The 27,880-nt window shown below is 50.4% G+C and overlaps 2 non-coding genes across 2 annotated transcripts; one reads left to right on the forward strand and one right to left on the reverse strand.

Annotated features, from left to right (window-relative positions):
• Nucleotides 1-18,841: 18,841 nt before the first annotated feature.
• TRNAG-UCC (transfer RNA glycine (anticodon UCC)) lies at nt 18,842-18,913 on the forward strand. The gene has a single exon. It is a non-coding gene; the product is annotated as a tRNA-Gly (tRNA).
• Nucleotides 18,914-20,490: 1,577 nt separating this feature from the next.
• TRNAN-GUU (transfer RNA asparagine (anticodon GUU)) lies at nt 20,491-20,564 on the reverse strand. The gene has a single exon. It is a non-coding gene; the product is annotated as a tRNA-Asn (tRNA).
• Nucleotides 20,565-27,880: the final 7,316 nt, after the last annotated feature.

The raw sequence follows: 27,880 nt of genomic DNA on the forward strand, positions 1-27,880 counted from the left end.
GAAGTCTTCACTTAGAGAGCTTGGTCTAAGTTGCCCCCTCTATCCCTTCGCCTAGCCTTTCTCTGCTCTGGGCTGCTCTGATCTGCCTCCACCCTCGGGGCGCTTTCCCTAATACAGAACCCCAAATCTCAGAACACGCCCTTTGCATCTCCTCTTCTGCGGAGTCGTCTTTCAGTAATTTTCCACAGAGCGCTGTCCAGTTCCATCGTCCATCGCTTGGCCTTGAGTCCCAGACACCATCCGCACTAGGAGTTACGATTGGCACATTCCAATGCACTCCCATGTCTGGCTTTTACTACATAAGTCAATTCATGAACAAAGAGCTTCTCTACTAACGAGCAACTGTCCTTGCACCTGGGGTGAGATCATGCAAGACAGACATACTTCACATCTTTTAACTTACAATTTACTACAGCCTAAAACCTCTACTGGAATAAATCCTTTTGGCCTATTGCCCTTGGCTAACATAAGAAAATACCAGGCCTTTCGCCTCAACGATATATGCGAATTCTGGCCACTACTACGGTTACACAAGCATGTCTAAATCACAGTATTGACATTTACGTCTTTCTTTCATGTGTGGTCAAACTAAACAGTCTACAGACACGAATTCTAATCTACACGTTTTAACATCACATTGTTCAAATGACTGAACTCTATGCATTTCTCTAATACATTCACAATATGCTTGTACATAGCTAACACTTCTATTGAAATCGATATAGATTATACAATTCTTAACACATTGCACACAAAATACCTGAGTACACATTTGATTATATGCGGGTGCCGACTAACAGTGAATATAACGCACCCCTACGATTTTCAACTTTTAAGCGCTACATCAGGACCATAAGGCAACAGCACCAGCAGAAAAGTAAGTTTAGGGGTAACAGGAAGGGCTCGGGGGTATACAACGCGGGAGCTTCAGTTAGCCTTCTAGCCGGAATGAATCGTCCTGGCCAGCCCGATTTATTCAGTAATTTGTACATGTCTATGGTAAAAACCCTTGGCTGAGGGTCCGCTAACAGAATAACGTCATTCATCCCAAGCCCTTATTTCCTGTTGGAAGAGCAACAAATTAATATCTCACTGGCAGCCCCTCACTGACCTTAATGTTTACTTGTAGATCATTCTGCGACAGGGTTCCCAGCTAATCTCGTGGCGCAACGGTAGCGTATCTGACTCCACATCAGAAGGTTGCGTGTTCAAATCACGTCGGGATCACAACGTGAGTTTGTGTTTTGCACTTGTCATGAAATGTAATAGAGTGTTTTAGATAATGTTCTTAATAAAAGTAGAAAAAAATATTTAATAAATACCATTTTAATGAATAAATAAATGTAGATCAAGTTCATATGGATTGAAGTGGAACAAACCTGCTCCTCACAAATTGCTAAGGCACCTGGAAGTCACGAATAATTTGCATTGTTTTTATACGTTTCTACAAATATATATATATATATCTATATGCATTTTTTAGCGCTTATAATATTAACAGGAACTATCACCAGTCGTAGTCCAGCCTTCACACTGGTCCTTCTTATATATTAACTGTGGGCTGAGCGGAATTATAGTTATGATGGAGTATTTGGAGTAATTTCAATAATTCCGTGTTACCCTTTCTTGCAGAGTTACAGATAATTACGCAATTACTCTTCAACGCGTAATTAATAATAATTTTTGGGGGAAATCCTAACGCGTGGGTACTCGCAATCATTTCCTTGGGGGCCAGAAAGTACTGATAGAGCGGATATCGCATTTTATTTGTAGGGGTGCATTATAATCACGTGTAGACCACACCCGCATATAATCCTTTGTTGTAATAATGTAAAGTACCAGGCGAATCAAGTGGAAAGTGAATGTAACTATCACAAAACATTAACGTGAACAACTCGTGTTATCAATCTGACAATTATTAATTTACTAAATGTGCTCATCAATTGTGACGCTTTATCTGTAGGTAAATGCGTTAATTGAAAGTGCCTTATTTCCATGCCAGTTCGTAAAGCTCATATGATGCTTTCTTATATTAGCTGAGCCTCTTAGGCGCCGATGCAATACCCTGGAAAACTCTCGCTTTAGAGTTATCGGTTTGAATTTCATGCATGCTGTAGACTCTGTTCTTTCTCATATTTTGTGTTGCAGGTAAAAGAAGCGCTCTCGTTAGCTAAGAATAATGCCTTTGTTTAACTAGTAAGACAAGGAGAGAAGATGTTACAATTGTGTTTCTTTAGTCGATAAAGGAAGGTCGTTGTGCTTCGCACAGGCGAAGGCCTGGGAACCAAGGACAAAAAGTATCAAGGAAAAGAACACCGTTGTCCCATGGAAAACCACCTTCAGGACCGTACCCACTGTAGATGGCGAGACTCACACTAAATTCTGGGAAATTGATCCACAAATAATGTGTTGTTGGGGGTAGGGAAAGTGCCCACTTCTTCCTTGCCTTCGGAGAGAGAGCCTCTTAGACTAAGCTCTGTCTTGGTAGCTTTATGCTACATGACCCATTGATTGTGGAGAGACTTCTTAGGAAGACTCCGCATACTGTCAACTTTTACTCCTTCATCTGAAAATGCTTAAGTAGGGATGTCACTTTAGCGCTAGAGTAGGGATGGATTTAATGCTATTCACTCTCCAACTCTCGATGCATGGACACTTGAACTCATGCTTTCTGATCTTTTGCATCTTACTTCTTGAACTAATTGTATTGCTCATGTTGCATCATCTAAATTGGATATGCAGATTTGGCTTCATGCTAATTCAGATGTTATTTTACACTCTCGTATTGTGGTGTCTTTGTGTTCAGTTATTGTTTGTTTTTTTAATAAATCAAATTAACCTTAAGTAGTTGTGTGTGGCTACTATGTGTGTAGGAGAATGATTGACTCATTGATTGGCCATCTAATGACTTTTCTTCCCTATACACTTTTATGCTGTGAAAAAGAACCATTTAATTTTTATTCTAGAACAGGGCTAGAATTTATGGGCCCTTTCAGTTGGTAGCAGTGTAGGATGGTTCGCATGTGAAGTAAGGGGAGCATCCAGAAATAGTCTAGGCTAAGTGGAACCTAGAACCCCAAGGCCCTGAAATAGAGCCCAATGATCGAAAACAGAAGGTGATAGACTCTGGCAGAGACTGACAGAGTTTGACGATGCGACAAAATCAGCGAGGGACGGATGAGTGAGTATTAACAGGGTGTATCCTGTGTGTTAGATTGCGGGAATTACATGCCCTCGAGGAGTGTGACATATTAATAAAAAGTCTGTCCGCCCAGTTTATAGGATCTCGACTGACGTGCATGACAAATGTCAGACATTGTGATATGAGAACAGTTTTTTTCACAGCCTATGTCGCACTTGACGGGACTATGAACTAGCAGCGCCAACAGCCAAGCAAGTATATGGGTGTTGCGAAAATAAAGTAGTACATACAAAATCGTAGTTCGATTTAATTTTCAAACCAATTGAGTGCTGTTGATTAATTTGTGTTATTGAAATGTTTACTTTAGGAACACTTGCTTGAGTGTCCCGCCAGTAGAGTTAGCCAAGCATCTTAATCTTGTAAATCCCACAGAACATTCTGAAAACAAGAAAACACCTCAGCAACACTTCATGACCGTCTATGTACAGTAGTCCTATCCAACCTTCCTGAAGAAGCACAACAGACCTCGTGGCGCAACAGTAGCACGTCTGACTCCAGATCAGAAGGTTGCGTGTTCAAATCATGTCGGGGTCATAAATATATGCTTTTTCAATTGAAAAATGGAAGTAGAGGCTACTTTCTAAATCAAATAAGTAATTGCATTTAAAAAGGCTCGTTTGATGTAAACATTAATGCGGATCGAGCTCACATGGATTCAAGCGGAACAAACCTGCTCCTAATAAATTGCTATGCGTATTTAGAAGCTGTCATGCATCAATTATACTGCCTTTACACGTTTCTGCACTAATCTTCATTTTTGAAAAAAACGCGTTTTACATGCAATGAGTAACAAAAATATTGAGGGGCAGATTATCAAGGACAGTGTTCAAAATTATCGCTGGTTTAGCGGCAGAAAACTGCTGCTAAAGTGGCGATAATGGGCTTGATAATATGCCCTTGAAAATTCCAATAGAAGCCCATGTTCTGGTGTGAAAATGGACTTCTATTGGAATTCTCCAGAGCATATTATCAAGCCCAGTATCGCCGCATCAGCGGCAGTTTTCTGCCGCTAAACCAGCGATAATTTTAACGCTGTCCTTGATAATATGCCCCCGAGTGCTGTCTGTTTCGTTAACTGTGCAGTTATGTCACAATTCTCTAATTATTAACAGGAAATACCACAGTCTTACTCCACCCAGCTTACTGTTTGTTATACCTTAACTCTGTGTTGGACACTTCAGTTGCAGGGCAATAGAGGGCGCTGTGGTATTACTATAAGGTCGCTCATGATGAATCATTCTTTCCTGTTTTGGAACGGAAAACAAATTGATCCATTCCATTTTAAACCCAGCAATATGCAAATCAGTCTTGACCCTGCTCCCCATGTGAACAGTCCATCCCCAACTGCCCGGCCAGGTCCTCCCTGGACTAGAAACAAGCATCCTGGGACCAGTTTCGGGGCATCACCCCTCATCAGCGAGGCTAGCTTGACTCCAGTGGCATGGAGAGCTGCTTCGATTATTGATCATTTCCCTGCTTGTTCTAATTGTGAGATTATGTCTTGATGTTTAGGGGTTTGACTGGTCACACCAAATCTAGCAATATGACGAGCCAGCAATTTTGAATACGTGCTACTGAGTCAATGAGTCCACCTCAGAATGCAGGGTTACAATATGGTGGTTTATGAGTCAGTATAACTGGAAGGAGGGCCTTGCATTCCTTGATGCAGTGTAGGTAAAGGTGTTCAGTCTGAGACGCTTTTCATTGGTATGATGCCTATGCGGATGACCATAACCTGTGTGATGTGATTAAGACGATTTTAGAAATTAACTGTGTAGAACTGGTTTGTCTTAGGACGTGTACTTCACTGTGAGTAAGAGTAGGTTAATGATTCATTGGGAGGATGAGGAGATTATAGAATATCTAAATGCCGATGTTTGCTGGCGCGTGTGCCTATGTAGCTCTGCACGTGTTTCGGCCAGGTTTTAGGGGGTAGTGACCTTCAGCAGGTGATGTCGGTCTCTACACATATCAGTGCACCTGCATGGGTTTGCTGGTCAGGATTTGCTTCAGGTGAGGTTGTGTTAGTGAGTAGCATACTGTTGATGGGTGAGGGTGGATTGTTTGGGTGGATACTATGGTGAATCATGGCATGGAGGCTTGTAGGGTTAGACACGTGTCGTTTGACTATGTTGCATAGTTTTATTCATGCAGGGTTATGATATGTTAATAAACATTTATAAAGCGCGTGTACACCCCATGTCGCTAGCGTTCGTTTTTTGTTGCTGTGGTTGATCATCTTATTGACTTTACTTAACAGTAACATTTACAAATTAGCAAAAATGAAGGGAAACATTCTCCACCCCCCTCCACCACCACCACCATCCTCTTTCTCCTCACCAGAGACAAGCCACTTAAATGGTTCTTCTCAGAAATCGACCCCTTTGTGCTGGTCAGAATGAACTGACCGAAGCTCAGCCGCCCCTTCCTTGAATTCCATCTCTCCTTCATGTAGTAGGCTACAGTAGTAGCAGCCATGGTGCCCTTTGGCATCTGAGCCCTCTGTGGACTTTTGCAAAATAATGTCAGGAGCAGGGCCTATGCTGGTGGAAATAAATTATCCACACCCTTGACTGGATGAGTGAGGTTTCCCATCCTCAGAACACACCACCCTTGGTGGTACCAGCCTTCCACTGTGGCACCTGGACCGGTCACCATTTAGGTAGTGGGTTTGGCCATTAATTAGTGTGTATTTATCGTCCTCCACCATTCTTTTATTCCCCCACCCCATGTGTATTTAGCATCCACCCAAGTAGGGTGCATTGTGGGGTCTCTGGCAACTGAACCCCAGTGATTTGTTTCACCGCCTCAAAAACCCCCAACGAGAAGGGGTGTATTAAAGGTCACCCCATAGAACGGGAGATGGGTCTCAGCTGCCCGTAGCCTCCTCGGCACAGGTCCTGTCTGGTTCCGTCCAGCGCGTGACGTCGATATGGGGACCCACGTCGCCTCAGAAGGATTTTGCTACCTCCGATAGGCCTGTGCGATCACCTAAATGCAATGGTGAGTTTGGTGGCCCTTCTCCCTGTGCCCTTGTGATGCCCTTGCACACCACAGTGGTGAGTTTGGTGTCTCTTTTCCTCATGCCCTTGTGATGCCCTGACACAAATTGGTGAGTTTAGTGTCCCTTCTCCCTGTGCCCTTGTGATACCACAGTGGTGAGTCTGGTGTCCCTTGTCACCTGTGTCCTCGTGATGCCCTTAAACACCACAGTGGTGAGTTTGGTGGCCCTTCTCCCCGTGCCCTTGTGATGCCCTTGCACACCACAGTGGTGAGTTTGGTGTCTCTTTTCCTCGTGCCCTTGTGATGCCCTGATACAAAGTGGTGAGTTTAGTGTCCCTTCTCCCTGTGCCCTTGTGATACCACAGTGGTGAGTCTGGTGTTCCTTGTCACCTGTGTCCTCGTGATGCCCTTAAACACCACAGTGGTGAGTTTAGTGTCCCTTCTCCCTGTGTGTAGGAGAGTAGGGTCTGCTATCCTATGGTCACCCCAAATTTTTGCTTTTTGCTTCACTGGTTTTTGACATATTGAGGCTGTGGGCCTGCCAATCAGACCCCCAGCCTGCTGTTCTCTCTACTAAATTAAAACTATGCACCCTAGGTGCATAACCAATTGGAAGTGGATCACCCTGTCAGCCCCTGTACCAGTGTACACTAGGTACCCAGGGCATTGGTGTACCCAAGGCCTGCCAGGGGCTGCAGCATGTATTATGCCACCCCAGGCTTGGCCTAACAATCTGACACAACTGGCTGATCACTCAGCTGGGGTAAGTTGGTGTAATCACCTCTTACTTAGGTGTAGTATACCTATACCTAACCTTAAATGGGACACCTGGTAACCTATAAGTCACTCCTATAGCAGGCCTTAACAATCCTGAAGGCAGAGTGCTTGGTCCCATGTGAGATGGTGCTCTGGCATGAGCTGAGCCTGTCTGCAGTGGTCGGAACAACTTCCTTCTACTGTTTCCAGATATCGTCATACCATATACTCTTAAGTGCATTATGAACCTCGCGGTTAAATGCTATCTTTGGTTTGGCTTTATCAAAACATGTCGAGTAAGGTGTCATACGAATTGGAATACTAACCCCTCGCCAATTCTGGCGACGGGGTTAGCATTCCACCCTTCTAGAGGGACACGACATGTACAGTACCTGAAACCCGGGTAAAATCAGACATAGCCTCAGCTCCACAAAATGGATGCTGCCACCACAGACACAAGTCTGCCCTCCTGCTGCTGGGAGTCCTTCCAGCTTGGGAGGTGTGGACAAAGGGTTTCCTGCCAGGGGAGGTGCATGCACCACCCCAGACAGGATTTTGTGTATTGGTCAGGTAGGGCTTGAAAGAAACCAGACATGCCTGTGGCTCACAAGGAGCCTCGGTGCATATGCCAGTTCAAACCGGTCCTGGGGCACACCAGTCCCGGGCCTGGGGCGAGCTGGACAAAGGATTGGGGGTGTAACCACCCCCCTTCCTGGTCCCACCCATAGGGAGGGACCTAGCAGGTAGTCCGGCCCCTAGAATCCGAATAAAGGTAGGAGCTGTGTCCTAAGACTTCAGACATCCTGGAATCAACTTGAAACTAAGAAGAAGACGGGAACTTCGACATTCTGCTGCACAGAAGACTGAAGAAAATCTCCCCTGTGGTCAGGGAGTGACCACCTTGCTAACGCAAGCACCATCCAGCGAATCACCGTCTGCTTTGCCGCCGCCTCCCGCCGGAGCCCGAGCCCAGAGACTGACAAGACCTGGACCTCCAGACCTCTCACCGCCCGATCCACAGTCCCTGAAAAGAGGAGACCCGTGGAGGCACCGAGACACGTGGAGCCAGCCATCTTGGAACGACTACGACAAGCTGACAAGTGCAACAACCGAGGCTCCCTCCAAGTTGTGCTTTGGGTCCTGAGAAGCCCAACCCTCGAGCAGCATCTGCACCAAAGGTGAGCCCTCCAGCATCTCCACGATCTGCGTGGGGCCCTTCTGCATTTTGCCACTCGACGCGCCTAACCGGTTGCTGGCCCGCTGGCTAGTGGCCATCTTGGCGACGAACTCTACGAAATACACTGCTGGTCTGGTTGCTCCAGACTGGCCCTTGCTTCCCTCCAAAGGAGCAATCCCTCTGACCTTGCTGGTCAGAACCAACAGCTGATTTCCGAATCCTCCTGCAATTGCTTTTGCCAAGGCTTGTTTGCTTCGATCAAGTCGCCGACACCGCCGACAGCGAGAGCCTGCGTGGGACAGCTCGTGAGCCGACTCCTGGACGTCGTCGACCTTCAGGGACCACGTGGCTGCGGAGACAAGCTACCCCTCATCACCTGTTTGCACCCGACATCGCCTGGTACCCACCTGGTGCCACGCTGGTCACTGGCTAGTGACTGTGAACACTGTCCCCTCTGCTTACAGGTCTTCAACATCTCCGATCCACTCTTGGATCCACTGCATCTCTTCCCGACCGACCGCCTGCAGCATCTTTGTCCCAGGCCCCACGGAACAGATAGAAGAAACCCGACGCACTTCGAGGCCTATGCACCCGCTTCCTGTGGGTGAGGTAAAGCTGGCACTCCGGTGCCCAAGTGTGGTATTACATCTCTAGTGCCTGTGTTCCAAATCTTAAGTTCCTAGTCAACCCGGAAGATCTCCTTTGCAGTAACTTTGTACTTTTTACGCACCCATTGAAACCTATGGGAGCACGCGTGTGACTATTTGCTCTGCACACGCCACCCGTGGACCTCCTGGTCACTAACTGACGTTAGCTCCTTGTAGGCCCAGCGATTCTAGAGGCCCTAGGCCTTTTCCCTTTCCTGTTCGTGGTACTTATACCACTATTTTAGTATATGGTTCGAGTGGCCACCAGGGCCTATCCATATAAAGTGCAACTTCTGTGTATTCTGTGATAATCTTGTTTGACGATTTGTGCTCCTGTGCTCATAAAGAGACTAGGGGTTACTTTGAGAAATAAATACATATATATTTTGAATATATATCTGTGTGGTGTCCTTTCATTGGTATAAAAGGGGGTTACTATTGGTAAAACAGCTTGCTTAACACGCATCACGAGTTTAGCCTCAAAGACTGCTTAGCCTACGCTACCACTAGGGCAGCTAGTCCGAAAAGGTTGACTTACAACCACACCATAAGGGTTGCTTGGCATGGTACAAGGTGATCACTTTAACTAGTGAGCATCATATACCAGGCCAACTTCTCACATTGGTGAGCAGCGGTTGGATTTGAGCTTGCTGTGTTTTACCATTGTAATCTCTTGGTTACCAATTGAAAGATCACATAGGTACCTGTAGGTACATATAAAACAAGATTAGATATACTTAAGTTCTACTGAACTTAGTTGTTGTAGAGCAAAGGGAGTAGCACACCCTGACTACAACTACTAGATAGGTTTAGTAGGTAAACCCAAGTGTAGGTAGATTGCAACACATCCACCCACACTTAAGAGCAATGGCCGGGGCAGAGGGGTCCACTGTACCCATCTCTGTTGAGAGTGACCCCCAGAGGGCACCATCCAGCTTTGCTACCCTTAATCAGAATGAGCTCAGGCATTTGGCAACTCTTAGAGGCCTTAAACAGCCCAAGAACCCAAACTCTGCTGAGCTCAGAGAGCTCTTACAGAATGATGAGAATCAGAGAGCACTCAAGAAAGCTTCCCAGTTAGCCCCCTTAGGGACAGGAACAGGAGGCCCCCCTTCTAAAGATGCCACTGAAGTACCCCTTCCCAATAGTCACCCCTTAGATGGGATGCCTACCACAGAGGATGAGAGTGAAAAGGATACTGACAGTAGTGAGGATGAAGGGAGAACTAGCCCAGTGCCAAGTATTATACTTGGCCCAGCTAAACCAAGGCTATTGGGGACTGACAGTGGGTTCAACCCACTGGATCTCCCCAGTGGACTTAACACAGGGCTTGGAAGGCAAAGGAATCGCTCAGGTGACTCCAATGCTTCCCATGGCTCTAGAGGCTCTCAAGGTCACTCCAGGAGAAGGATGACCACCCCTCAGAGGAGGGAACATGAGGCCAAGATGCAAGAGGCTCAGCTGAGGATCAGGAAGCAGGAGCTAGAAGTAGCCCTGATGGAAGAGAAACTTAGCAAGGCTAGACAGCATAAAGAGAGTGGGTCTATACCCACTGGTGGCAGCATTGTCCCTAAGGACAAAGATAGGGTTTTCGATAATAGAAACCTGTCTAAGGTTGTGCCCCCCTACAAAAGTGGGGATGACATCCACAAGTGGATAACTGCTCTTGAGAGAGCCTGCAAAGTACAGCAGGTTCCTGAAGATCAGTGGGCAGCAATCCTCTGGCTCTCCTTTGAAGGAAGAGGCAGAGACAGACTCCTCACTGTTAGAGAAGAGGATGTCAGAAACTACAGAGTCCTGAAGAGTGTTCTAGTTGATGGGTTAGGCTTAACCACTGAGCAGTACAGGTTAATGTTCAGAGACACCCAAAAGACACAGACTCAGGACTGGTCTGAATACATTGAATGTGCCACTAAGGCTTTGGAGGGTTGGTTGCTGGGAAGTAAGGTATCTGATTTTACAGGATTGTATAATTTGATGATGAGAGAACAGATTTTAAATAACTGTCAAAACCAGCAACTGCATCAACACTTGGTTGACTCTGATCTGACCTCTCCCCAAGAATTGGGAAAGAAGGCAGACAAATGGGTCAGAACCAGGGTTAAGCAAAAGAACCAGAACCAGGGCCAAGGGGGTGATCAGAAGAAAACAGACCAAAAGGGTGGAGATCAGAAACCTAAAGACCAGAAGTCTTCAACAGGGCCCCAAACTACTGCTAAGGAGGGTGGGTCCCAACAGTCCAAGAAGAAGAAAGAAGGTCAGAAGAAACCCTGGTGCAATCATTGTAAAAATACAACTCACTGGACTAGTGATTGCAAAAAGGGTGGAGCCCCCAACACTGTTGCCCCTAAGGCACCTGCTCCCAGTACTACTGTTAGCAGTGTTGGTCCCCAGACAAAGGGTGTAGTGGGAATCACTATGGGAACTGAAGGAGATTCTGACTTAGACAGAACCCTTACACAGGCAGTCTTGATCTGTGATGGGGACATTGATTTGTCCCTGACTGTGAGCCCCAGTAACCTGGGCAAGTACAGACAGACTCCTTTAATTAATGACAAAGTGGCTCAAGCCTACAGGGACACATGTGCCAGTGTCACTATGGTGACACCAGGCTTTGTGGATCCTGGACAGTACATACCAGGTGAGAACTACCTGGTGACCAATGCCAGCAATGCCACTACTTCACATAGTGTGGCAGTTGTTAACTTCTCATGGGGAGGGGTAACTGGCCTCAAAAGGGTTGTGGTTAGTGCAGACCTCCCAGTAGAATGTTTGTTGGGCAATGACCTAGAGAGTTCTCTATGGTCAGAAGTGGAGTACAGGACTCATGCAGAGATGTTAGGTATATCATCACATGTCCTTGCTGTGACCAGGTCACAGGCCAAAAAGTGCCTCACTGAACCTCAGGTCTTGGATCCTGGAACAATGGACCAAGTACCTACCAAGAAGAAGAACAGGAGGGTCAAGGCTGTGCCTTCCCCCCTGCCTCAGAGTGATGATCAGCCTTCCCAGGAAGCTGATCTAGAGGACCCTGAAGGAACTGTCCCTGAAGAGCTTGAACCTGATCAGGTTGAGTTTCTGGGGACAGGGGGACCTTCAAGGGCTGACTTGAGGCAGGCTCAGTTATCCTGTCCCTCTCTTGAACCCCTCAGACAGCTGGCTGCTGCTGAGGCTGCTGGGAATGCTCAAGGTACCCATAAAGTGTATTGGGATGAAGGGCTCCTTTATTCAGAGGCTAGAGACCCCAAGCCTGGTGCAACCAGGAGGTTGGTTATACCTCTGCAATTTAGGGGCTTCCTTCTTACCTTGGCCCATGATATTCCTTTAGCAGGACACCTAGGCCAGAACAAGACCTGGGACAGACTTGTCCCTCACTTTCACTGGCCTCATATGAATGAAGATACAAAGGAGTTTTGTCGCTCCTGTGTTACCTGCCAAGCCAGTGGCAAATCAGGTGGCACAACAAAGGCCCCCCTGATACCACTACCTGTGGTGGGGGTTCCCTTTGAAAGAGTGGGAATAGACATAGTGGGTCCCATGGATCCTCCCACTGCATCTGGGCACAGATTTATACTGGTGGTAGTGGATCATGCCACCAGGTATCCAGAGGCAATTCCCCTTAGGACCACTACAGCTCCTGTTGTGGCCAGGGCCCTGCTGGGAGTATTCTCCAGAGTGGGGTTTCCTAAGGAGGTAGTATCTGACAGAGGTACCAACTTTATGTCAGGATACTTGACAGCTATGTGGAAGGAATGTGGTGTCAACTACAAGTTCACCACCCCTTATCACCCACAATGCAATGGGCTTGTTGAGAGATTCAACAAGACCCTAAAGGGTATGATCAAAGGATTACCTGAAAAGCTCAGGCGAAGATGGGATATCCTTCTACCCTGCCTTCTGTTTGCTTACAGAGAGGTCCCACAAAAAGGAGTTGGCTACAGCCCCTTTGAATTGTTGTTTGGGCACCCTGTGAGAGGCCCACTGTGTTTGGTGAAGGAAGGATGGGAGTTACCTCTCAAAAAGCCTAAGCTAGACATAGTGGACTATGTACTTGGTCTCCGCTCCAGGATGGCTGAGTATATGGAGAAGGCATCTAAAAACCTTGAGGCAAGCCAGGCCTTACAGAAAGCTTGGCATGACCAAAAGGCTGTCTTGGTTGAGTATCAGCCAGGACAGAAGGTATGGGTGTTGGAGCCAGTGGCCCCAGCAGCACTCCAAGACAAATGGTCTGGACCCCATACAATCCTGGAAAAGAAGGGAGAGGTCACCTACTTGGTGGACCTAGGAACTCCCAGGAGTCCCCACAGGGTACTCCATGTTAACAGGCTTAAAGCATATGTTGACAGGGCAGACATGGGCTTGCTCATGGCTACAGATGAGGGACAGGAGGAAGAGAGTGACCCTCTCCCAGACCTGTTGTCTCAGAACCCTGAAGATGGCTCAGTTGAAGGAGTGACCCTTGGAGGCAACCTCACTGCCCATCAGCAGACTGAATGTAGACAGGTTCTACAATCATTTTCACATATGTTTTCCTTGATACCTAGTCAAACTGACTGGTGTACCCATGTTGTGGACACTGGTGACAGTCTGCCTGTAAAGAACAAACTTTACAGACAACCTGACCACGTCAGGGACTGTATAAAGGCTGAGGTACATAAAATGCTGGAATTAGGTGTCATTGAACCCTCAGAGAGCCCCTGGGCTAGCCCAGTGGTTCTGGTCCCCAAACCTCACACCAAAGATGGCAAGAGAGAGATGAGGTTCTGTGTGGACTACAGAGGACTCAATGCTGTCACCAGGACAGATGCACACCCTATTCCAAGGGCAGATGAGCTCATAGACAGACTAGCTTCTGCAAAGTTTTTGAGCACATTTGACTTGACAGCTGGCTATTGGCAAATCAGGTTAGCTGAGGAGTCTAAGGCCAAAACAGCATTCTCAACCCCAGGTGGGCATTATCAGTTTGTGGTGATGCCCTTTGGTCTGAAGAATGCACCTGCCACCTTCCAAAGGCTGGTGAACCAAGTCCTTACTGGGTTGGATGACTTTTGCGCAGCATATCTTGATGACATTGCTGTCTTTAGTTCCACCTGGGAGGATCACCTGATCCACCTGAAGAAGGCTCTTGAGGCTCTGCAAAGGGCAGGCCTCACTATCAAGGCTACTAAGTGCCAGATAGGGCAGAGTAAGGTTGTGTATTTGGGCCACCTTGTAGGTGGGGGCCAAGTTCAACCACTGGAGAGTAAGATACAGTCCATCAAGGATTGGTCCCCTCCAACCACCCAGACTCAAGTTCGAGCTTTCTTGGGCTTGACTGGGTATTACAGGAAGTTTGTTAAGAACTATGGGTCCATTGTGACTCCTCTTAATGATCTGACATCCAAGAAGATGCCCAAAAAGGTTCAGTGGACAGTAAGCTGTCAAAAGGCATTTGATGACCTGAAGGAGGCCATGTGCTCTGCACCTATCCTGAAAAGTCCTGACTACTCCAAAGAGTTTATTGTCCAAACAGATGCTTCTGAGTTGGGTGTGGGAGCTGTGCTGTCACAACTTAATGTAGATGGTCAAGACCAACCCATTGCTTTTATTAGCAGAAGGTTGACCCCCAGAGAGAAGAATTGGTCAGCTATTGAGAGGGAGGCCTTTGCTGTGGTGTGGGCCCTGAAGAAGCTGAGGCCATACTTGTTTGGCACTCACTTCAAGATTCAGACCGACCATAAGCCCCTCTTGTGGCTAAATCAGATGAAGGGTGAAAACCCCAAACTGCTTAGGTGGTCCATTTCCCTACAGGGGATGGACTTTACAGTGGAGCACCGGCCAGGTACTGACCATGGGAATGCAGATGGTCTCTCCAGGTACTTCCACTTAGGACATGAAGACGAGACTGGTCAAGGCTAGTTTAATGTCCCAGCGTTTGGGGGGGGGTTGTGTAGGAGAGTAGGGTCTGCTATCCTATGGTCACCCCAAATTTTTGCTTTTTGCTTCACTGGTTTTTGACATATTGAGGCTGTGGGCCTGCCAATCAGACCCCCAGCCTGCTGTTCTCTCTACTAAATTAAAACTATGCACCCTAGGTGCATAACCAATTGGAAGTGGATCACCCTGTCAGCCCCTGTACCAGTGTACACTAGGTACCCAGGGCATTGGTGTACCCAAGGCCTGCCAGGGGCTGCAGCATGTATTATGCCACCCCAGGCTTGGCCTAACAATCTGACACAACTGGCTGATCACTCAGCTGGGGTAAGTTGGTGTAATCACCTCTTACTTAGGTGTAGTATACCTATACCTAACCTTAAATGGGACACCTGGTAACCTATAAGTCACTCCTATAGCAGGCCTTAACAATCCTGAAGGCAGAGTGCTTGGTCCCATGTGAGATGGTGCTCTGGCATGAGCTGAGCCTGTCTGCAGTGGTCGGAACAACTTCCTTCTACTGTTTCCAGATATCGTCATACCATATACTCTTAAGTGCATTATGAACCTCGCGGTTAAATGCTATCTTTGGTTTGGCTTTATCAAAACATGTCGAGTAAGGTGTCATACGAATTGGAATACTAACCCCTCGCCAATTCTGGCGACGGGGTTAGCATTCCACCCTTCTAGAGGGACACGACATGTACAGTACCTGAAACCCGGGTAAAATCAGACATAGCCTCAGCTCCACAAAATGGATGCTGCCACCACAGACACAAGTCTGCCCTCCTGCTGCTGGGAGTCCTTCCAGCTTGGGAGGTGTGGACAAAGGGTTTCCTGCCAGGGGAGGTGCATGCACCACCCCAGACAGGATTTTGTGTATTGGTCAGGTAGGGCTTGAAAGAAACCAGACATGCCTGTGGCTCACAAGGAGCCTCGGTGCATATGCCAGTTCAAACCGGTCCTGGGGCACACCAGTCCCGGGCCTGGGGCGAGCTGGACAAAGGATTGGGGGTGTAACCACCCCCCTTCCTGGTCCCACCCATAGGGAGGGACCTAGCAGGTAGTCCGGCCCCTAGAATCCGAATAAAGGTAGGAGCTGTGTCCTAAGACTTCAGACATCCTGGAATCAACTTGAAACTAAGAAGAAGACGGGAACTTCGACATTCTGCTGCACAGAAGACTGAAGAAAATCTCCCCTGTGGTCAGGGAGTGACCACCTTGCTAACGCAAGCACCATCCAGCGAATCACCGTCTGCTTTGCCGCCGCCTCCCGCCGGAGCCCGAGCCCAGAGACTGACAAGACCTGGACCTCCAGACCTCTCACCGCCCGATCCACAGTCCCTGAAAAGAGGAGACCCGTGGAGGCACCGAGACACGTGGAGCCAGCCATCTTGGAACGACTACGACAAGCTGACAAGTGCAACAACCGAGGCTCCCTCCAAGTTGTGCTTTGGGTCCTGAGAAGCCCAACCCTCGAGCAGCATCTGCACCAAAGGTGAGCCCTCCAGCATCTCCACGATCTGCGTGGGGCCCTTCTGCATTTTGCCACTCGACGCGCCTAACCGGTTGCTGGCCCGCTGGCTAGTGGCCATCTTGGCGACGAACTCTACGAAATACACTGCTGGTCTGGTTGCTCCAGACTGGCCCTTGCTTCCCTCCAAAGGAGCAATCCCTCTGACCTTGCTGGTCAGAACCAACAGCTGATTTCCGAATCCTCCTGCAATTGCTTTTGCCAAGGCTTGTTTGCTTCGATCAAGTCGCCGACACCGCCGACAGCGAGAGCCTGCGTGGGACAGCTCGTGAGCCGACTCCTGGACGTCGTCGACCTTCAGGGACCACGTGGCTGCGGAGACAAGCTACCCCTCATCACCTGTTTGCACCCGACATCGCCTGGTACCCACCTGGTGCCACGCTGGTCACTGGCTAGTGACTGTGAACACTGTCCCCTCTGCTTACAGGTCTTCAACATCTCCGATCCACTCTTGGATCCACTGCATCTCTTCCCGACCGACCGCCTGCAGCATCTTTGTCCCAGGCCCCACGGAACAGATAGAAGAAACCCGACGCACTTCGAGGCCTATGCACCCGCTTCCTGTGGGTGAGGTAAAGCTGGCACTCCGGTGCCCAAGTGTGGTATTACATCTCTAGTGCCTGTGTTCCAAATCTTAAGTTCCTAGTCAACCCGGAAGATCTCCTTTGCAGTAACTTTGTACTTTTTACGCACCCATTGAAACCTATGGGAGCACGCGTGTGACTATTTGCTCTGCACACGCCACCCGTGGACCTCCTGGTCACTAACTGACGTTAGCTCCTTGTAGGCCCAGCGATTCTAGAGGCCCTAGGCCTTTTCCCTTTCCTGTTCGTGGTACTTATACCACTATTTTAGTATATGGTTCGAGTGGCCACCAGGGCCTATCCATATAAAGTGCAACTTCTGTGTATTCTGTGATAATCTTGTTTGACGATTTGTGCTCCTGTGCTCATAAAGAGACTAGGGGTTACTTTGAGAAATAAATACATATATATTTTGAATATATATCTGTGTGGTGTCCTTTCATTGGTATAAAAGGGGGTTACTATTGGTAAAACAGCTTGCTTAACACGCATCACGAGTTTAGCCTCAAAGACTGCTTAGCCTACGCTACCACTAGGGCAGCTAGTCCGAAAAGGTTGACTTACAACCACACCATAAGGGTTGCTTGGCATGGTACAAGGTGATCACTTTAACTAGTGAGCATCATATACCAGGCCAACTTCTCACACTGTGCCCCTGTGATACCACAGTGGTGAGTTTGGTGTCCCTTCTCCCCGGTGCTCTCGTGATGCCCTTACACACCACAGTGGTGATTTTGGTGTCCCTTCTCCCTGTGCCCTTGTGATGCCCTTACACACAGTGGTAAGTCCGGTGTACCTTCTCTCCGTGCCCTCATGATGCCGTTACACACCACAGTGGTGAGTTTGATGTCCCTTCTCCCTGTGCCCTTGTGATGCCCTTGCACACAGTGGTGAGTCCGGTGTCCCTTCTCCCCGTGCCCTCGTGATGCCCTTACACACCACAGTGGTGAGTTTGATGTCCCTTCTCCGTGTGCCCTTGTGATGCCCTTGCACACAGTGGTGAGTCCGGTGTCCCTTCTCCCCGTGTCCTCGTGATGCCCTTACACACCACAGTGGTGAGTTTGGTGTCCCTTCTCCCTGTGCCCTTGTGATGCCACGGTGGTGAGTGTGGTGTCCCTTCTCCCTGTGCCCTTGTGATACCACAGTGGTGAGTCTAGTGTCCCTTCTCCCCTGTGCCCTTGTGATGCCCTTACACACAGTGGTGAGTTTGGTGTCCCTTCTCCCCGTGCGCTTGTGATGCCCTTACACACCGTGATGAGTTTGGTGTCCCTTCTCCCTGTGCCCTTGTGATGCCACCGTGGTGAGTGTGGTGTCCCTTCTACCTGTGCCCTTTTAATGCCACCGTGGTGCGTGTGGTGTCCCTTCTCCCCGTGCCCTCGTGATGCCCTTACACACAGTTGTGAGTCTGCTGTCCCTTTGCACTTCCATACACTGAAGGTTGACCTCTCTCTGGCTCTTCTACAGCCACCGCTTCTGTGCCGCTCTCTTTTCTAGTTCAATGTGGACATTCTTGCAGTGATTGGGGGGGGTCCGCCATCACTTCCCTTAAAGCGGAATGTCTGGAGCGGAACAATCCCTTCGAGACACCCCCGATCTATGCCCTGCAGGTGCCTTACCCTGTACCCGCCCCTCGAGACAGCTCGAATCCACAGTTCCAGGCAACGTGGGCGTAGCTTTCATCGTTGCAGCATGTGCAGTGGCACCGGGGCCCGGAGGCCCATAGGGCTTATGATACTAAGGCTACTGCTAGAACAGGGTTGAAGCCGACGTCAGCATGCGGGACCATCGGGGTCTGGGTGAATGATGCAGCTGGTTTCCCCTGAGTAAAGATGAGGGCTCCAGTCAGCGGGGCTACGCCTGAGGAGGGGCTGCCAGAAGTGGCCAGACTGAGGGTCTTACAAGGGTCATTAGAGTGATAATGTCTGTGCGGAAATTGTGCCGTTAATTTAAGAAATATCACTCTACAAGTGTAGCTCGTCTCCTGCCTCTTGATATAAAGAATGCAGGGAACACTCTTTACATCAAGCGTTGGTGGTATAGTGGTGAGCATAGCTGCCTTCCAAGCAGTTGACCTGGGTTCGATTCCCGGCCAACGCAGCACGTGTTTTTCTTACCTAAAGATAACATGTAATATTGTTATGTTTTTAATAGCAAATTATTCATCCCCCCTCAATACTATAACATTGTGCGGGACCCTTCTCTTACAAAGAGCCACTGGGCGAGGACTGCAGCTCTTACTGTGACTCAGATGACAAGCGCGTGGGGAGAGGAGAAGTAATTGGGAGGACCCAGAACCAAGAAGACAAGGAGGGAATGATGTAAGAGAGGGGAGTGACTTTGATTGCATTATTATCCATGGCTTTGTGTTAGAGGTCTCCTCCTGCAGGGCTGTGCTGGTGTCTAACACACTGGTCGCAAAGAAAAGAAAAGTGCTTGCAGGCGGTTCTGGAAAGAATCGTGAAATATTAAAATAATTCATGTTCTACCACCATATCAAGAACTATTATTTGTTTGCAGCTCAAATCCCGGACATGACTGCACGGAAATATAAAGTCAATTTCTCAATTCTTTTTTTCTGTTGGGGAGAGGACTGCGCATCATCAGCCCTTTCAGTGCAAGAAGCACCTCCAGGCTCTACCCACCGGGGATTCACCCCACATCTGCTGTGACCAGTCCGGCTAGAGCCGTGGACAGTCCGCTGAAGAGTGATGGTGCACCCTGGGGGCTCCGGAGAGCTTCCCTCATTACTCGTGGACTGAGCTACAGAGTAGAGCGCTTTCTTCCAGGGGAGACGCGGAGATGCTCAGAGCCGTGGTTTCCATCTTGGTACAGCAGTGCGCCTTGGATGGTGTCTCCCTCCCCCCCATGACTGCATGTAGCCGAGCCCAGTTGTTTTTTAGATGAATTTGAATTTAAGTGTACTTTAAGAAGATGAGCAAAACCATTAGAATCAGAAAATTCTCAGAGTTTCCTTGTAACTGTATTCAATCTTTCAGGTGTGTGCCCCTTTTGCCAGAATTATTCTCTGAAAGCACAATCTTGTTTAATGGTGCCCTATAGGTACATATAAAATACAAATGAACGAATCATCTTCTTTCGTGCCAAGCCTTCAGAATGTGTTGCATTTATTATGAAACTATAGTCTCCTCTAAACTCCCATAGAGCAGTCTAATGATGTCATGTCCTACAGTTTATTACAGATTTAGCCTATTCTGAAAGAGGGCAAGGGACAGTCCAGTGTGAAAGTCCACTAGATCCCTCATTAAATAAACACTCTTTAGACTTCTGTTTGTTAGTCCATTAAAAGTTCGTTGGTGTGGTCAGGTTCGGCCAGCACTAGATAACGTGATATGTGTATTTGTAAAGCGCAGGTTCACACCTAACGGGGTATCTTGGCGCTGAATAACAGATGTTTATTGTTACCCAATTACATTTTATCGACCTTAGATGGATAATAGGGTGAGTGAACCCGGAAGTATTTGAACCTGTGACGAGGAGGTCAGGCACAGGCCCCTACAGTGGATGCATTAGTCAACTGAGCGACTAAACCCCGCTCTAGGGGTGGATGTGTTTCTTTTTGGCATTTAAGGTGAGGTGAAGGACAGCAGGTGCAGGGCGCGGTGGTGTAAGAGAAGGAAAAAGAGCAGAGAATGCAAACTTTGAATAAAAGAACCCGTCCCTGGGTGGGCTCGAACCACCAACCTTTCGGTTAACAGCCGAACGCGCTAACCGATTGCGCCACAGAGACCTGCTTTGCACAGTAGTGTAAGGCAGAATTCCAGCTGAGTCTAGAGCACTCGGCTATGGAAAACTATGTTTAAAAAAATATTGGATTATCATTATGCCTTACAAGCGCCAAGCTAGCACTTCATTTCACTTAGCGCTTTCTGCCTGCATATAAGCCGCCCTCAGATCGCAGCACATCTCTCACAATACTCTTGCTTTAAAAGCTCTCAGTCTCACTTCAGAAGCAGCTGGCACAGCCTGCCGCGGCCCGGGGTCTGCCTCGGATCCATGGACAGGCTTTGTGGTTTCACTGCCCCGCGGGAGGGGCTCTGGCGGCGGCTCACGAGCTCTCTCCGCTGCTCTCTCTCACGCGGCTACATTTACAGCATCGGCCTCTCTCTCCGGAGCATCGGGCGTCCTTACCCACCCGAGGCCAGGACTGGCTGGAGATAGACCTTAGGAGTGCGTCATATAGAATGACGTCACTGGGAGGAAGGGAGCGGAAAGTTTGCCCCAAAGCCACCTCTTATTTACCAAAGGGTCAAGCGGCGCCTGCCGCACCCAGAGGAGGGGCCCTGGGTGCAGCTGGGAGGGGGCGGGAAACAGACAACAAGACTGCGGGGCTGGGATAAAGCATGGGTCGGTACTCGGTAGTAAGGTGCAAGACCAGTCTTCTCTCCAACCCTCACCCCCCAGGGGTGTTGCTGTCCTGCAGTGATGTGCTGGAAGTGATGGCGCCCCTTGACCTCTTTCTAGAGGTGTGTAGTGTCGCGATAGTCAGACTGACGCGACACGCAGCGGCGTGCGCGTCAGGTCACGTGTAATGTAACGCTAAATAAATACTACGTCACTGATGCACGTCGGCAGAACCGCCGCGGCAGCAGTGACGAACCAACTACACCCAGTGTCACGAGTCGTCCTTCACCACGTGCGGGGATCCGGGTGGCCAGCGCTAGGAACCAGAGCACCCCCACGATACAACAAAGTGGCGACGAGGGTGGGCGTGCCCTCGCGTTCCGTTGCCTGCGCTCCGGTGGTGTGGCGGCCGCCGAGCATTCCCGGCTCGCGGTGCTCGTGCCCCGCGGAGACGTGTGGCTGTCCCTGTACCCCAGCGCTGCGGCGGTGAAGATCTGTGCGTCGGAGCGCTCCTGATTGGCGGCTGCTCCGCTGGGGACGTCTGCTGTGTTCCCCGGCCTCAGCGCGCTGCCCTACACGTGCGCCCCGCCCCCCCGGCCTGCCTGCCTGATACGCGCGGAGCGCCCGTCAGCCTCCTGCCCCCTGCTTGGACTGCCGGTGAGCCCCTGCTCCCTCACATTTTCTAAAAGGGGGAGGTTGCATGCTTGGCCTGTCTGGAGGGCAGCCTGGGAGGACGAAGGAGAATCGCCGCGCCCGGCCCGCTGCAGAGGCCCAGAAGGTCACGGGGGAGAGCACAGGTCATCCTCTGACCCCGGAGAAGGCCGCACTCGGCCTGGGAGCAGACCCTGCCATCTGGGCGCCCTCAAAGCCTTGAATAAGAGGAGGTCTCGCCCGGCACCAGCAGCACACGTGGGTCTCGCCCAACGCAGGCAGCACACGCGCAGAAGGCCCCGCCTGAGACAGGCAGTACACGTGCAGAAGACATGGCGAACATTCCGCCGATCGAACCATTCTCGGTGGAGGGGTCCCCATCCGCAGTAGCAGCACGATGGAGAGACTGGGAGGACAGAGTGCGTATCTTTTTCGAGGCCACGAAGGTCCACAGGGATCAAAAACGCGCAATGATAATACACCTGGGAGGAAAAGAAATTCACACCATAGTGAAGACGCTTGCGGAAAACACCCCCAAGACGCACACGACACTAATAGCGGCGCTCAACGAGCACTTTGAACCAATGGCGAACCGCGACTACGAACGCTTCGTCTTCCTCCAAGCACGCCAATCGCCTGAGGAGTCGCTCGACAAATTCCACGCTCGTCTCAAGAACCTGGCGGCCACCTGCGGGTTTCGGGATGAGACGGAGGAGATAAGAGGCCAGATAATACAGGGGTGCGCGTCTGTCAAACTGAGGGAAAGGATCCTGGAGGAATCCGGCAAGCCCCTAGCAGACATACTGACAATGGGCCGGACGAAAGAACTATCGAAAGCGCGCGCTGCGCACATGGAGGCGGCCCTGCAAGCGCCAGTGAAGACCGAGCCGGTCAATGCGGTGGCGGTCAAACCTAAACAGAGATGGCCCCGACGCGGACCAGGCCCGGCCGCCCAAGACCAGCCCAAGTCCTGCGGGTACTGCGGTGGGCCACCCCACGCCTCGACAGAGTGCCCGGCACGAGGGAGGAAGTGCATGGCCTGTGGACGGTTCAACCACTTTGAGAAAGTGTGCCGGTCGAAGAAGTTCCGAAAGCCCCGCCAGACCGTAAACACGGTTGAGGAAGGAGGCCCGGTCGCCAGCGACATGGACGACGACGAGGAGGAAGAAAAGGTGATACACAGAGTACACATGATATGCACGGCAATACGCAGGACTAGGAGGCTGCCGCAATGCAGCATCCGAGTGGGATCGCAAGAGGTCACAACAGTTGTAGACACTGGGGCCAGCATCAATATCATGGCCGCGGCGATGCACCGATCCATGCACCCCCAGCCGACGTTGCTGCCATCGGCGATCACGGTATTCGCATACGGACAGGAGGAACCGTTGAAGGTACGGGGGAAGTTCAGGACGGTGATATCTCATGGGACGCGGTCCATAACGTCAAATATCTATGTGACCGAAGACGGACAAGGCATGCTCCTAGGCTGCAGAGCGGCAGAAGATCTGGGAGTGGTAACGTTCGCCTTCGGGGTACACCAGGAGTCGATACACCACACCTTGGAAGAGTTTGACGAAATCTTCAACGGAATAGGCAAGTTCCGAGGGAAGGAGGTCCACCTACACATTGACCCCACCGTGCAGCCGATAGCACTTCGACATCGCCGCATAGCATTCCACCTCAGGCCACTGGTCGAAGCCGAACTGGCGAAGCTGGAAGCAGCGGGAATCATCGAAAAGGTGTCAGGACCAACCCCGTGGGTGTCGCCAATCGTAGTAGCAAAGAAACCCAAGCAACCGGGCGCGGTTAGAATCTGTGTGGACATGAGGCTCCCCAACGCAGCCATCAAAAGAGAGCGGCACATCACACCGACCATCGATGACATTGTGGGGGAAATGGCAGGCGCCAAATGGTTCTCAAAACTAGACCTACGATCTGGGTACCACCAACTCGTGCTGGATGAGGCATCCCGGAACATCACCACGTTCTCCACGCACGTAGGTCTACGGCGGTACACGCGGCTGAGCTTCGGCGTGTCGAGCGCTGCGGAGGTGTTCCAGAATGTAATACAAGAACTCATCGCAGGTATCCCTGGAGCAATCAACGTGAGCGATGACATCATGGTGCATGCCACAACCATAGCGGAGCACAATGAGAGGCTGGTGCAGGTGTTGCGACGTATACGAGACGCAGGCCTTACACTGCACCGGGAGAAGTGCGAATTCCTGTGCAGGAAAATCCAATTCTTTGGCTACACCTTCTCGGCCGACGGCGTCAACCCAGATCCGGACAAGGTCAAGGACATAAAGGAAGCGGCTGCCCCCGCAAACATCACGGAGGTGCGGAGTTTCTTAGGAATGGTAAACTATTGTGGCAGGTTCATTAAGGACCTGGCGAACCTCACGGCGCCCCTAAGAGAGCTCACCAAGGAGTCCACCCCCTGGACTTGGGACAGTGATCGCGACCGAGCGTTTGAGAACATCAAACAGGCGCTCTCAGAAGCCACGACATTAGCATTCTTCGATCCGGCCAAGCTGACACAAATTGCTGTCGACGCTGGTCCAGTGGGTCTAGGAGCCGTTCTACTACAGCGAAAGACAAGCGCAGAAGAATGGGCCCCAGTGGCATTCGCCAGCCGATCGCTTACAGAGACTGAGCAGAGGTACTCACAAATAGAGAAAGAGGCGATCGCCATTCATTGGGGGTGTCATCATTTCCACCTGTACGTCTACGGCAAGCCGTTTGTTGTGACCACGGACCACAAACCACTGGTATCTTTGTTCGCGGGCACCTCTACTAAGCCGCCCCCAAGAATCGAAAAGTGGATGTTGCAACTGCAAAATTACAACTGTAAGATCGAATACCAACCGGGCGCCCGGAACCCGGCAGACTACCTATCTCGCCACCCTCGCAAAGCGACTCCCCAAGAGATGGAGGAGGCGGCTGAAACAGAAGAGTACGTCCGTTGCATCACCGCGCGATCGTGCCCCCGGCCACTGTCCATGGCCAGCCTGTCCCAGGCCACCAGTGAAGATGAGTGCCTACAAAGGGCAAAAGCGGCGGTCCAAAACAACGAATGGAATCGGGCCAGAGAGGAGTGGAAGAGCGTGACGCCCAGGGCAAGACAGGTGATGGAGAGCCTGTACAACGTAAGAATGGAACTGACGGAGGATGGCACAGGATGTTTGTTGAGGGGCCACCGCTTGGTCATCCCGGCGTCCCTAACCCAGAGAGTGGTGGACTTAGCCCACGTTGGCCACCAAGGTATGGTCAAGACCAAGTCCCGCCTCCGAACCAAAGTGTGGTTCCCTCTCATGGACGAGTTAGTAGAAGCCACCGTTCGAGAATGCCCTGCCTGCCAGGTCACAGGGGAGGCCCCTCGGCCAGCCCCTGTCGTGATGGAACCTCGACCCCGGAGTCCTTGGTCCAAGATAAGCGTTGACTTCGGGAGCCTTCCGGATGGACGACACACTCTGGTTGCCATAGACGACCACTCCAAATATCCTGAAGTGGAGATCCTAACTGTGTTGAGTGCCCAGGAAGTCATCCCGAAGCTCGAGAAAATCATGGCAACGCACGGCATAGTCAAGGAAATCAGAACGGACAATGGGTCACCATTTCAGAGTCAGGACTTCGCGGCGTACCTACAGGCCTTGGGAGTGCATCACCGGCGCATCACACCTCGATGGCCGCAGGCGAACGGAGAGGCTGAACGCTTCATGAGGACACTCAACAAGGTGATACGGATCGCCCACGAGAAACACCAGTCGGTGGAGTTAGCCATCTTCACACAACTCCGTAGCTATCGCCAGACGCCCCACTCTACTACAGGAGTGGCACCGGCTCATCTGCTGATGGGGCGGGTCATCACCGACACCATACCACACCACCCAGAATGGAGGCCGGAAACTCCCAATGACAGTGCCATTGACGAGCGCCGGCGTGGAGCGTTCGCTCAGGTTGATGCTCGACGGCGTGCTGTCACCCCACACCTGGCCCCCGGTGACAAGGTGTTAATACGAAATCGGAGGCCAGGAGGCAAGTTTCGTCTAAACTTTGAGCCGCAACCATGGACAGTGGAGAAGGTCGCGGGCACATGCGTGACAGCCCGGAAAGGTGGTGAGAAGATAACCAGGAACGTCTCATTCTTCAAGAGAATCCCAGGGCCCTCGAGGGCCGAGGAAAGGCCCCAGCCCAGCCCCACGAGGAACCCCCCCCCGAGAGGAGAGACTCCTAGAACCTGCGGAACCTGTGGACCAGGCAAGCGGAGGAACAGACTCTGTAAATCAGGGAGGTGTCGCACCGCAGCACGGCCATCAGCCAGAGACCCTGCTGCCAGCGGACGCCGGCATGCCAGCGGAGAGAGATGATGGTGCAGGTGGTGACTCTGTGAGTAGGGGCCGGGGCAGCGTGCCAGACTGTGGGGAACCACGATATGACTTGAGGCCACATCCAGAGCCCTCCCGTCGTCTACGAGATTACGTCAAGTAAGACTGTTTTGTTTTGTTTGAAATGTTCTAGAATTGCACATGGTCAGCACAGAGACGATGGCCACTGAGGTGTTGATAAGTTTGGGTTTAAAAAATGGAGTAACAGCTGTGGAGCTGTAATTGTTTTTTGTTTGTGTGTTGGGGAGGAATGTAGTGTCGCGATAGTCAGACTGACGCGACACGCAGCGGCGTGCGCGTCAGGTCACGTGTAATGTAACGCTAAATAAATACTACGTCACTGATGCACGTCGGCAGAACCGCCGCGGCAGCAGTGACGAACCAACTACACCCAGTGTCACGAGTCGTCCTTCACCACGTGCGGGGATCCGGGTGGCCAGCGCTAGGAACCAGAGCACCCCCACGATACAACAGAGGTGCAGAACCCAGGGTCAGATGTCTGAAGACTGGTGAATGGAAACAAACACTGCCCTGGAGCTTGAGACCACCAGGAGGACTCTGTAGACATCACCAGGGCTCGTGCTCCTACTCTGCTCCAAAGAACATGGCCGCCTCCAGGTTCACTCAGAGTATGTATGACAAGCCCAGGCGGCCTCTACTAGAGAAGAGAGACCCCACGCCATCCCCTCCATGGCCCCCTGGGGTGTCCACCCAGACCTTGACTCTTCCAGTTGACAGTGGCCCTTGCCGCCTCTTCCCTCTCTTTGAAGGGCTGGGGATGGTTTTCATTTCTCGACTCTCGTTGCCTCATCTGTTCTCCGAAGTGTTTTCAGGTGATTTCTGCTCAGTGGTTATTTATGAGACCCACACATCGAACAGTGTGCTCCTTGCTCTATTTGCATCATCTGCCTTCTTTATTTCTTTTCATTTTTACCAGGCCTGGGGGATTTGTCTTTGTTTTTTGAGAAAAATGTGCCATTCTATTTTGTTTTCTCCATTTTTATTAAATGTTTACAATAGTTGATGATGGTTGGTGATTCATGGCGCAAACCCCACAAAACAAGTTACAAAATAAAACAATAGTTGAATAAAAATGTGCATAGTGGCAAATTCAATCTGCCTTGTTATGGGTGAAATTCGTGTTTCGCTTTTGGTCACCATCAATCGCAACCATCTAAATTATTCTTAATAATTCTTTTTATGAATTGTGAAAATCCAGGTCCTTGCACCACTTCCTCCCCCGATTTACACATTAGCACAATCCCTCACAGAGGCGACCTTGGCCACTGGTGCAGTGGGGGTACCTGGTGCCCTCACACAATCAAGGGAATGCACCCATGCCTCTAGCCAAGTAGTAAACAACAACAGTAGTTGGGGTGTGGTGGGCCTCTCAAACCCAACGACCCCGGTGCAACTGCACCTGCTGCACTTTTGATAGATACCTTTCTGATGCTCCTGGAGCCACGCCCTACATACAACAGAAGAGTTTTATGGGACTGAAAAGTTCAGGATATTTGCATAGCGCGAGTAGCGACTCAACGAGGTACCCCTGTGCACAGGGGTTTGGGGGGCAGCATTGTCTGCCGCTGTTCCAGGGCTCTCAGTGGCACAACTGAGTGATGACCGCTGACACAGTTCACTCCAGAACCATCTCTCCGCT

Source organism: Triturus cristatus, chromosome 12 (assembly GCF_964204655.1).
Source record: "Triturus cristatus chromosome 12, aTriCri1.1, whole genome shotgun sequence".
Lineage (NCBI taxonomy): Eukaryota > Metazoa > Chordata > Amphibia > Caudata > Salamandridae > Triturus > Triturus cristatus.